The sequence below is a fragment of the Mercenaria mercenaria genome, chromosome 3 (genome assembly GCF_021730395.1).
Source record: "Mercenaria mercenaria strain notata chromosome 3, MADL_Memer_1, whole genome shotgun sequence".
Lineage (NCBI taxonomy): Eukaryota > Metazoa > Mollusca > Bivalvia > Venerida > Veneridae > Mercenaria > Mercenaria mercenaria.
Genome location: NC_069363.1, coordinates 39219209 through 39232819, shown reverse-complemented (window position 1 = coordinate 39232819; position 13611 = coordinate 39219209).

Genomic DNA, 13611 nt, shown 5'->3' with positions numbered 1-13611 from the left:
AGTACTTCTGTCTTATTTGGGAAGAAGAGGTTACAACACATTCAAAGTGAATTATAGATTTATTTGTTAATTTACAGACGTTATTCATATTGGTTATGCCTACTTAATTACTAAAACAATTATTCTAAGTGAGAAAACACTCTGTTTTAAGACGTCGGTTATGAACCGTAACAGGAGATTTCAGTATCAATACTGTGGTCTTAGTTGTCCAGTCCGGTAAAATACAGATCATAGGATTAGAAGGTTATTATAGGAAGAAATAGTACAATAAACAGATTAAATATAAACAGACTAATATCCAAATTGAATCACTATGACATCTCCTCGGAAAACGTATCTATTCTTTTGCAAAAAGCACTGTCTAGCCATATTGGTCCTCATCCAAGTCCTTAAGGGCGAGACCCTCTGCCATTCCTGAAAATGAATCTGTATAATTATCATTTAGAATTATACAATGTAAACGTTAATTGAAATATGATCTGAAAATAAAAACTAAAATACAAATAATGTCAAGAGTTTACAAATAAATTTCATTGTAGGGCAGAAAAAAAAAAAAAAAAGAGATTTCAGATCCTGCTTTGGCTTAGAATAGTTTGATAATTGACAATATTTTGTTGAACACAGTTCCAAATAACATATGTAGACTCATTATATATTATAAGCCATGTATAGTGACTTATGAATATGTTAAAAATAATACGTTATAAATAATACAAAGCATACAGAAATTGACACAATTGTAAGAAGTCGCAGTGCATATACAAGTCTAGAATTTACAAAAAGTCAGGAAAATCATGAAGAAAAGATATTCTTATTCTGCTACATCTTAGAATAGATTGACAGAGATTATTAAATACAATACTGAAACATAATATGGGTCAACACATTAAACTGGGCTCTAGTATCAGACATGATTTGATTTATTATTTTAACCGAAGTTGTGATGTACGTACATTTGTATTTTAGAATCTGTATTGAACTAAGAATGTTGATATATACGTATTTCGAAGACATAAACATCGTCGTGCTTATTCATATTTCACATGATTTGTAACATTGTAGCGGTTGAAACATAATAAAAAAATAGTATCTATTAGTTTTAACTGGATGTTGCTTACATGAAATCATTGCCGCTCTAGGCTGATATACAGCCCATACATATTTGTTTACTTCATCGCCCATTCCATATAGTGTTTATGCATGTACATTGTGTTATCATTCTTTCCCTTTAATCATATAGGTTTCATATGGGTTCAATACCATAAATAAAAGTTAATGCGTTAAACTGAGATTTACTAGATCTATCGGAACTTATTTGATTCATCTGTTAACTGAACTCAAATTTTCTGTAATTGTTTCGCACGTTTGTCTGTCTTTGGCATGAAAATAAAAGTATATCATATAAACAGTATAAAAATTATATTGAAACACAAACATTGGTGAAAAAAACTGTTCGATATCGTTTACACGGTTCATGATTTATAATACTGAAGCAATATTTGATACAAACAAAAAATGTCATTCATACACATTGCCGTTTCCAAAACAATAGCTGCTTGACATGTTATTTGAATCATACCAAGCATTACTGTTTATCATGAAGGATAAAACACACTGATCCATGCTACATTAACTAACATTTTGAACGTTACATGTTCACGTTTAACGCTAGGTACCTGACAAACTATCATAACTGCACTTTAAGAATGAATTATCTAGACTGCTTATTTTTGTTCACAATTAAAATCGTTTCTTTACTATATTTATACATACGTATTCTATTATATTCATTACGTTTCAACGGCAGTAGAAATAGGAAACTATCATTCCTTACCTTAACTTATACATGTTCTCTCCTGAGAACTAGATGCCGGGCAAATTATTGCTTCCGCACTTAGAATGCCATTTGCCGTATTACATGATACAGTCGCCGTTGATCCAAATGTAAATGTTGAGCTCAACGAATCCAGTCGCTTACCAATGACATAGACGCACAGACATAAGATTCCAGGCTGAAACGTATTGTACTTTAATATTGCAAATCACTCGTTTCGCATTTAATACATTCTTTCTGTTTTGCTGTACTAGTAGTTGTGAAGTATAATTAATAATATTTTTGTCCTTGTTATGAAAATTAAATTTGATATTCGACATTCAAGATACTTTATAGCATTAAACACAAACATTTGTGTGACATGTTGTAAGGTTAGTATTGCCCTGCTTGAACTATCATATCCGGCATAAACTTACTTTAAAGTCGTAAAACTCTATCTCAGATCGTATATTTGGTTTTGCTCTTTTAGATTTTCAGCAGCAATTAAAAATAAAGTATCCTTACCTTTGATAATAATTTAATAACAAAGGTTGTTGTTTTCCAAGCGAGAGATAAAAGGCAAAATATTTATGAAGTCATATCCTGCATTACACGATACAGTTGCAGTTGATGTTAAGCTTGGCGGATCAAGACCCGCCGGATGAGAGAGCTCCGTAGTTTGCAAATATGAAACATAAAAAACTATGCTGAAACATAGATAAGCTTCTGTTATCTTATGTTTCATTTTTCTTGCATGAAAATATAAGTCAGCTACATTTATATCAAAGATTATAGAAATGCTATAAACAAAGTTATTTGCCATTTAAATAAAATCTGTAAGAAGGTCCTTTGAAAGAATATTGAACGCAACCAAGCAAAATAATAGCAGACTCGGTACATGAGAGGTAATGAAATGAGCAACACCCTAAACGCCTTCTGGCACAGGCTTAAGTGGAATTCTATTATTCAAGAACAAATTAATGTGTTCCATGGTCCCAAGGGACAAGAAAATATAACAACACTGAGTTCTAGACTAAGTTTCAGTTTTTAAACGTTACGGGCCTTGATTTTCTGGTCAGACTATGGACACTGGAGCACAGCGTCTACTCTATAATGTGACCAGTAAACGTCTCATTTTATACAGAAAATCGAAATTGCACTAGATGTTGCGGGAAACAATTATAATCATGTAATCAATCACCTTTTATGTTTACGCCGACCTGAGCTTAATATATGAAGATATTAACATGTTCTACTATAATTATTTACCATTCCATCTGATAAAATTGAGTGTGATTTTTCTGTACCACCTAATACCCCAGTCACACATACGGCGCGGATAGCTGCGTCTAGCCACGGATAGAAACGTTGTAATCCGTATCGATCCGTACCTGAGCCGTACCTTGAAGTAGTAATCCGTATCAATTCGTACCAATCCGTACCGATCCGTACGGCTCAGGTTCGGATCGATACGGATTACTACGTTTCTATCCGTGGCTAGACGTAGCTATCCGCGCCGTATGTGTGACTGGGGTATTAGAAAGACATTCAAAAATGCATACTAAGGGAAAAGCAAAAAAACAACACTGGCAATTATTTATCATATGCAAAACATGTTTAAACATAAAATAGTGACACATTTTGGCCTCAACGTCTATAACAGGTCGAACCAATAGCTGAAGAATATTTCAACTGTTATATCTTTTTAAGATCTGAAATTGGATAATGCTTCTGTTATATGACTGAATATAGCTATAGTGCGTTAATATTCAAATAAAACTTCTTCAATGTATTAGTTTAAACATGAAAATAAAAGTAAGAGTACTTACAGGGCAGCAAAAGAGCAGCAAGATTCCTATCGTCATATTCTTGCACGTCACGAGAGTAGTAAATATGGTGTGGCAGTTTTTTTATCGTGCCTTATTTCGGAATTTTATCGTTAAATTAAAAAATGCCAATGAATGCCACAGGAGGCTTTATTAGTTATTTCTCTTATCATACTATTGTTTCAATTAAAAACTTTTAACAGATAATTGATTTTGATAATATCATAATGCCCCCCTGGGCCCATTTCAAAGCTGTATTTTGTTGTAGGAAAATTACTTCCATACACATAGAGGCTTGAATAAAATCAATTAATACTTGAATTGATACCGTGTTTTCTTTCTTAATTCCTTCTACGAGTACTACAGCGGTTGCTAAGAGCACATCAAATACAGATTGCAAATATTTTACATATGTTTATAACAATAATAGAGCGTGAAAAATAAAGGTGGTCTGAATCCTATTCAACTGTTTTTAAGAAAAGGCATTCTCATTCCTGACATAGGCTTGGCTAAATAAAAGTAACATCTCAATATCTATAGAGCAGGTAGGTAGGCATGTTCTTCTGGCTGTTGACTATTGAAATGCTCATAAATTCCTAAAATAATGTCTGAAGATGTAATCGTTTACGTGAAATAAAGAAGAAAATGAATTAGTATCAATGAAACCAAGGAAAATTCTCGTTTGTTACGGAAAAGATTGATGAAACAGTAGATTATGTTTGGAAACTAAAATGTATATAGTAATTACACACCTTTGCCAAGTAATTCTTTTCGTAACATTATAGACCCTCTGGGCTCCACTCAGTCATATGCTGTTTTGTACGATCATTTTTTTTATTTTGAAAAGCTTTAAAGTATTATCATAACAGGCATCAATGAGTAAAACAAATAACTGAAACTTTTATCTGAAATTTGAAAAAAAGAGGTTATATTGAAATCGCGGGAGTGATATAAGCCATTACATAAAACTGGTTATACACTAGTGTTATAGAGCTTTTACGTCGACGTCGTTTAAAGTATATGAGACGTTGTTTTGTTTATAAAAGTTAAAGAAAGTAAAATTAAGCGATATCCATGTATTTAGAAGTTAATTTAGCATTAAATTGTATGCTGAATCTGACCAATTAAATGACAATGAGTGTATATCTATTTTTTATACAAGTATTAAGTCTTTATTTGGGTCACATCAATGTATCACATATCATATATACACTTAAAACTACAATGTATATAATTTTCATGAAACGCATTGCCATTCAATCTCTGAATTATAAGACTGTACATAGTGCACTACAAATACTATAAACACAGTGAATAAATGTATTTATATCTTTTAGCATTGATTAGTTGATCTAAGTCCATTGCTTTTCTTCTCTGATTCATGCAATGTGATTTCCAGCATGCTTCTTGTTAAAAATTGTTATAGAAATATAATTAATTACTACGAAACATGCTTTTGTCAATGTTTATATTAAATCATTGTTTAGTTTTACACAACTTCCATAAAACGTCATTATATTTTGTACATAGTCTGGAATCGTATAAAATCAAAATAATATTTTTATATGTATTCATTGAAACTGTAGGACATATAACAACTTTTTAATTCTTTTGACCGTTTTGCATGTTGGAGCTAAATGTTTAAAGTTGGTACTCCTTTTAAATGATAAAAAAAACTTACATTACTGATACTGAACAAGGATGAGACTATCGATGAAACGATGATTAAGTAGAATTAAATAACCGCCGCCAGCTGCGTTAGGTCGCCGACAATCATTGTTAAAAAGCAGGCCTGTCAGGTGAGGTTCTCGCAAAAATGGTAAGATGCTCAGTTGGCAGCTTTCACCAGTGCCAAGTTCAGTGTACAATTATTGCAGTGGTAGCTAATGAAATTCAGTAACTAAAAAATGCTTGGGTCTACAGTCCTCGGATTGGCGGAGGTTGATCATAACATGAAGATGACTTATTGATTTTGAGGTCATTAGGTCATGGTCACTGTGACCTGGTCACAGTGACTATGACCCCCTAATAGGTCACAGTGACCTGCAACAGGGAAACTGTTTTACCAGTCTATAGCTTAACCAGAGACATAGATAACAATTGTTGTTGATATCTATTTTCACATGAATGTGAATGTATCATCCTCAGATGTTAGTTTAGAGGATCAAATATTTTAGTCAGATTGACCAAATTTCGGTCGCACGTGCTTTCTGATGGAAAATTACTGGCAAGATATATCAATTTTCGGTGAAAACTCACAAAGGAAGAGTTTGGTTTCAAAGATCACGTGCTTAATTTATGTATTGTATTATGTGATTTGACGGCAGGTTCTTTCGAAGTGAACATGTTCCTGGAGGGGAACATATCTCGGACAGCCAGTATTATAGCTACATTAATCTATGAAATAGATGACTTATTATGCCTATGAATATGCAAACGGACGTCACGAATTAAATATTCATTGCCCTGGAGTCCACTTAACGTTGAGATGGATATTTGAAGTTCTGAAAATTTAACATCACCCAATCATAGTAAGAAAGAGTTGTTTTACATGAAAATTGAACTGTGAATAAAATATCACTCGTATTAAAAACACTTGTCGATGTCTTGATGTATGGTTGAATTCCGGACAAAAGGGCCGTATGAATGGACAACACTTCTGGACAGTTCAATGCCTTTAAAAACTAACAATTGTCAAAGAACTATTTCATATTCGTTTTGGTGCATTAGCAATTATGTCCTAGCGCTGAAAATTAGCATAACTATGTTAAGCATTGTTTTCAGCAATTTTGAACATTGTTTATTTTTATTTCTTTACAAATGGATATTTTTAATGGGAGACAACATTTTCGAGAATATTTCAAGTACACGACAGTACGAGACTCTATGATAAGGTACATATTGGACAGTTAGACTGTTGGTAATGATGTTGTTCGTTTATAAACTATTTTGAGAAGTTCATTTAACGATTCGTATTCTCCTTTGGTGGAGTTACCATGTCTATTACATGACAATCATTATGCTAATTTATTTATGATTTTGGGTTCCCTTAGATTTAATTGCAAATTGCAATCTTGTCAAAAATGCATAAGGTGGACAAATAGGAAATAAATAATTAAATCAATGAAAACCTATTTATTTTTCAATTTTAGGATTCGAACATAAAGATGTACTCAAATACATAAAGATGTACTCATGTTGCAGTTCTAAAACTATAGTATCATATTGATAAATCTGAACTATCTGAGACCCCTTCCTGAACCCCCTTTCGTGGTTCTTGGGCACGTTTTTTAAAAATAGCATTATAAACATGTTTTTTTGATATTGAATTTTCATATAAACGCAACATTTTCTTCCTGTGGTTTGGTAATATACTGCAAAATAAAGAGTCGTGTTTTATATGAAAATTGACTAAAACAATGTTATGTTTATTATGCTACTAGAGTTGTTTTATTGAAATATGCCTCACAACTAGGAAAGGGTATAACTCCTGTATTGTTCAAAGTAATTAGTCTGATACTATAGACATGGACCTGCAAAACGAGTATATTTTATGTATTTACAATAATATTCGAGTCTTAAATTTGATAAAAATAAGAATTTGTTTAGTAAAATTAATCCTTTTTTCTATATTTGCCCGTCAAATGGAATTTTTACAGTTCGTTATTTGCAATTAAATGTAATAGAACACAACTATCTTGAATAAATGAACATTACAACTTTATGAAATAGACATGAATATGCCATAAAAGTGAATAAGAACCGTAAAACTTTTCACCATTCAACGAACAGCATCTTACTGTCCAATATTTGCTTACCCATAGTGTCCTGTACTGTCCAGTACTGTCCCGTACTGTCCCGTACTAGAAATATTCTTAAAATGTTGTGCAAATTCCATTTGTAGAGAAATAGAAATAAACAATTTTCAAAATTGCAACAAGATATTTTCTCGTATAAATGTAAAATATACAAGTATTACAAAAAATTAAAGTCTTCTTAGCAAACAGTAGTATAATAAGATACTCCTCTCATTTGTGTCGAGGACGAATCTCTAATATTGGCATATCTTTGTTTTATTTATTTGTATTTGCTGGGTTTAATTATGTCATAAAGACACAGTTATTGGTCATATGGGAACTTTTCGGCTTTTAATGGTGGGGGAAGACCCCAGGTGCCCCTCCGTGCATTTTTCATCACGGGAGGAACCCTCGGTAGAACCACTGACCTTCCATAAGCCAGACGGATGGCTTCCTCACGTGAAGATTTCAACGCCCTGAGTGAAGCTCGAACCCACATCGGTAAGAGACAAATGATTCAAAGTCAGCGCTCTCAACCACTCAGGCACTCACCCCAACCCTCTCAAACTTTGTTTCAGAAAGGCAAATAATGGTCACCAATGTCTCTGAGCATGCAGTAATTTCAGAGCACCATTATCGTCTGCACCAGTGGATACATATTAGGAAAACCTTGATGTATTAATACGTATAATGTATTTACAAGGGACAACTAAATTCAGACCGCGTGTATGACTTCATATTGAATGACAGGAATACAAGAAGAATCTGTAATAGCACAAATAATAGATATCTAGAAAATCTGAATGAGTGCAACAAAAAGGAAATAAAAGTTTTATCTTGTCAAAATATAGGATATATATATAATATAGTTATGACGCACTTTACTTCGTATTACCATATAATGCACCGACTTAATCCGTTCAACTACCTTTTGCTTTTCTCAAAAGATATGAAGATAGGTTGTAACTAGAAGAAATTGTTGATAGTTTGTCAGTGGAAAGCATACACAATACTATAGTTTACAGCCAAACAGGTTTTCATACCGAGGACATGATTAAAACTTCAACTCAGTAATGGCTTCTCGTTCACACATGAGTTTGAAAAGATGTACCTATACGTGTAGTAAATCCCTAAACTTAAACTGAACCGCTTGCTAAGTTAAGTTAGTTTAAGTATACATTTTACTTGCACAGATTACAGTTGAACATGTAAGGATATAGCTTGCAGTGTTCTGAATTTTGACTTCTCAGACACTTATCTAGACGAAAAAGGAAACATACTTATGAAACATGTCATGAGGTCATTTCATATTCCAAAGGTGTGTCAGAGTTTAAAAATATTTAATTAAGATATATAATATATTGTAGTTTCTGAGAAAATATGTTACATGCAAAACTTTCACAACATTTCTTGTTTCTGTCAAAAAGACTAATGTATCAGTTTTACATAAGTAGGAGCAGGGGGAGGGGGGCTAGGTGGCCGCCCTCACCCCCCCTCAACTGTAAATGTGGCGGGCGGGGGCAGCAGTATTAACAGTAGATAAAGTGGGGGGAAGGCAATTTCAGAGAGCTTTTATGTGTAATGATAAGGATGCGATGCGATATGTATTGTCAATAAGGCGAAGAACTATTTTTTCTGTTCATCCGAAAACATTTTCAGGGAAACTATGGGTAGGTTTAGCTTAGCCTAAACATTTGGAGATCGTTACCATGCCAGTATTTCATTTGTCGTTTTGCAGTTGTGTATTTATTACTTAACTGGATCAGGATGTATCTCTATAATATAGACCACTGTACTATGTAAAATCCTTAACCATGCTTTATTCATGTCAGGTATTTTTTATATTATAATCCGTGTTCTCTTCCTTGATATTAATTTTCGTTTCTCCATTTCATCATTTTCAGTACACCCATGTTCTGATAATACAATAGTTTTTAACAGTTAAGAACGTCATTCGTCACTGTTTTGCAGAATATGCAAATGTTATTTTTCCTACTTTGAATTTATCAAGACACTCAACTCTTCGTGCTTCGCCTTTTGTTACATGCGTGTGCATACATAACTTTTTCTTCCTGGTTATATTAATTCACGTCCTTGCATCAGCTGCTATACAGTGACTTAATGTATATCGCTGAATGGAATTACATTATATCTAGAAAGTATTTATGAAATATCTTTGGAATCTCTTATGAATACAAAAAGATGGAGGAGACTAAAGGAAATAAAAAGACTCAATCATCTTTATTATTTGAACATGGCTTACAGCTAGTATATGCTCAATCTATATAAAGATACCCCTTTACACACTGATGGGATCGGCCGCAACACAGAACTCGACGGCACAATTTTCTCTGCAATACCCATTGTCAGAGATGTTTTAAGCACAACCAGTACAAATTTTCATTGATTCTTTCTATTAATATATTATGTACGGTTTTATTCCCTCGATAAATGATTAATGTATGTACAATAAAATAATCGTTACTGTCAACAAACGTTTAAGTACATGCAAATTACTTACCTATTCTTACCATAGTATTGTTCATAAGACACTCTTGACATAATAATAGACACCCGTAAAACTTTATTTACGAGTTATGATATAACTGTTAAAACAATCCACGCTAACTGGTATTTCACTAAATTATATTAAAATAATACCTCACCACCATACTTAAAGCAAAACAAACAGGCTTATTAAAGAACAACGCAATTTAGTAAAAAGATACACAGTTTTATTCAATCACTTTGATAGCAAAAATAATGAATAAATAAGCCTAAACCTTTTTAGTATGATTACTTTCATATTTGCCGCAAGGACTAAAACACGGATTGTATATCTTACAGAGCTAGTTTGCGCATGCGTGGAGCGCGAACTGAAAAAAAAATACGATCACAAAGAAAATTTTAATTTGGCATTTTTAGTACTTTTTAAAAACAAATTTTTGACTCTTATGGATATATTTTAAACTTTTAAACATTTATTCATTCATGACTTTATACATAAAAGAAGGAAAAGTGTTATTTGAAAATTTATCAGCTGTGATCTGGATAACGAGACGCTTGGTTTATATATCACAGGCACCTAACTGACAGAGATCGAATCTACCCGGTGTCGAAGTAAACATTAACCGGTGTCTGAAATAAACAAATCATCCAGCATGATGAACCTTCGAATAGTTTTTACAGTACTACTGTACCTATGGTTAGTGTCATCGCCAAGCAACATCGGCAACAAACCAACACGAATATGTATAATACATCAGGTTTACGTTCCATACCCAAATTCAAAAACTATCCAAACCGGAAAAGATATATTTACAAAACAAGAACACAATTTAAGCTTCATACGGGAACTGGACTTGTCGACTAGAAATATGCTCTACTATCACATCAAACACAGTAGAAATATTCCATCCTCAATCCCTATTGAATTTAAACAAAAACATCACAAACTTTTGACCATAATATTACTGAGTGGTGATATTTCTCTTAATCCAGGACCTATCCGCTTTCCATGTGGAGGATGTTATCGACCTGTGGCTTCGAACCATCGTGCTGTACAATGTGAGGCTTGTCTATACTGGTGGCATATAAAATGTGAAAATCTCACTCCATCAGAATACTCAAATCTATGTCAAAGTGATGAAACTTGGACTTGAAAAAACTGTACAAATTTTCATTTTACAGACTCCTTCTTTGATTCTTCTGCCATTTCCGAGGACATAAGTCATACCAGTCATCTTGATGATTCTACTCGGATTCACAAAGAAAACCCATTTAAAGAACTTTATGAACTCAGAAAGAAACACCCCAATAAATTCATTACTGCACATTTAAATATTAATAGTTTGAAATATAAATTTTCAGAAATTCATGATATTCTATTAGATAAAATTGTTGACCTCTTTTTTATATCAGAAAATAAACTTGATTCTACCTTCAGAGATAACCTTTTCCAAGCTGAGGGGTACAGACTTGAAAGAAGAGATCGAAGTGCTTATGGTGGCGGATTAGTTTCCTACATACGTAGTGACATCCCAGCCAGACGCAGAAAAGATCTAGAATCAAACAATTTAGAAAACATTTCTTATGAGGTAACTTTGAATCGTTCTAAATGGCTTGTTTTATGTGTTTATAGACCACCAAATATGCATGAAGATGATTTTATACAAAATATTTCAATCTCACTAGACAAGTGTATATCTTTATATGACAATTATATGTTAATTGGTGATTTGAACTTTGACCTTTTGAATGAAATCAAAGGAAACCCACTTGTAAATCTAATGGAAATGTTTGACTTAACAAACTTGGTAAAAAAAGCTACTTGTTTTATGAAAAATTGTACTCAATCCCTTTTAGATGTAATTATTACAAACTCCAAGATGCTATGTATGAAAACCTTAAATTTTCCAACAGGTGTAAGTGATTGCCACAACCTAGTATGTACAGTTATAAACAACAATACTCCAAAGAATGAAAAGCAAAAAATTGAGTACAGAAGTTTTAAAAACTTGAATATTGAAGCACTTAATAATGATCTTTCAAACATTAATATACAACCTTTTGATCCAAACAAAAATGAACAATCTTGTATAGACAGTATTTATGAGAAATTTGAATCAGATGTTACAGATGTTTTCAATAACCATGTTCCTATTAAAGAAATGTACAGAAGAAGTAAACAACTCCCATATATGAATAGAGAGTTAAGGAAGGCTATTTACAGCAAAAAAATGCATTACCATAAATTTTTGAATTATAGGACTTCCAAAAACTGGGAAAAATATAGAAAACAGAGAAATTACGTAAATAAACTTAAAAAGAAATCGATAAATAATTATTTTCAAGAACGTTGTATAGGTGGTTGTAAGGAAAATGATTTTTGGGATACAATTAAACCTTACTTGTCAAATAAATCAAGTACTTCGCAGTCGAAAATAATTTTAACTGAAAATGAAAAAATTGTTTCCGAAAATAGTGAAGTTGCAGAAATTTTTAATGACTTTTTTTGTAAATGTAGCAGATAGTATAGGGAAGGAATATATTTTTGATAAGAATAACCATCCAAGTTTAAACAAAATAAAACAACAAAATATAGATACTAATTTTAGTTTTAAGAGTACTGACTCTGTGACAGTTTCTAAAATTATTGACAAGTTTAATGTTAAAAAAGCCACAGGAGCAGACAAAATATCAGTCAAACTATTAAAATTAGGTAAGCAATCACTTGTTGAACCAATAACTAGCCTGGTCAATCTTTCAGTCTCAACACAGGTATTTCCAGATAAACTTAAGCAAGCCCAGGTTACTCCCCTACATAAGAAAAATGATACAATGACAAAATCAAATTATAGACCAGTAAGCATCTTACCAATTCCATCTAAAATATTTGAGAAAGTTTTGTCTGTACAGTTATCAAATTATTTTGACAAAATCTTTGATAATTTTTTATGTGCATTTAGGAAAGGCCATGGATGCCAAACTACTCTTTTAAAATTACTAGAAGATTGGAAACATGCTTTAGACCAAAATTTGTACTTAGCTGCTATCCTAATGGACTTATCAAAAGCATTTGATTGCCTACCCCATAACATTTTATTAAGTAAATTATCCGCTTATGGCTTATCCGAATCAGCAACAACTCTCCTTCAGTCATATCTTACTGGTCGTAAACAACAAATCAAAATTGGTAATGTGGTCAGTACATGGAAAAACATAAAAAAAGGTGTCCTCAAGGTTCTATTTTAGGCCCCTTACTTTTTAACGTTTTTATTAATGACATTTTCTATTTTATACAGAAAGGAACACTTTACAACTATGCAGATGATAATACATTATCTTTTAGTTCACCTGATTTTACTGAAGTTAAAAATGTATTAGAACAAGAAAGTCAAATTCTTATTGAATGGTTTAATTTTAATTGCATGTAAGCAAACCCGGATAAATTTCAGGCTATAGCCGTTGGAAAAAGAACTTTCGAAAAAAACCAATTTTTAACATAGGTCCAGCTGATATTACCTGTGAGGAGGTTGTTTGACTGCTGGGTGTAGATATAGACTACCAGTTAAATTTTGATTTTCATATCAGCAACATCTGTAAAAAGGCAGCAAGACAACTAAATGTTCTAAAAAGAATTGGCTGTAACTTAAGTAAATTAAATAAGCTTACT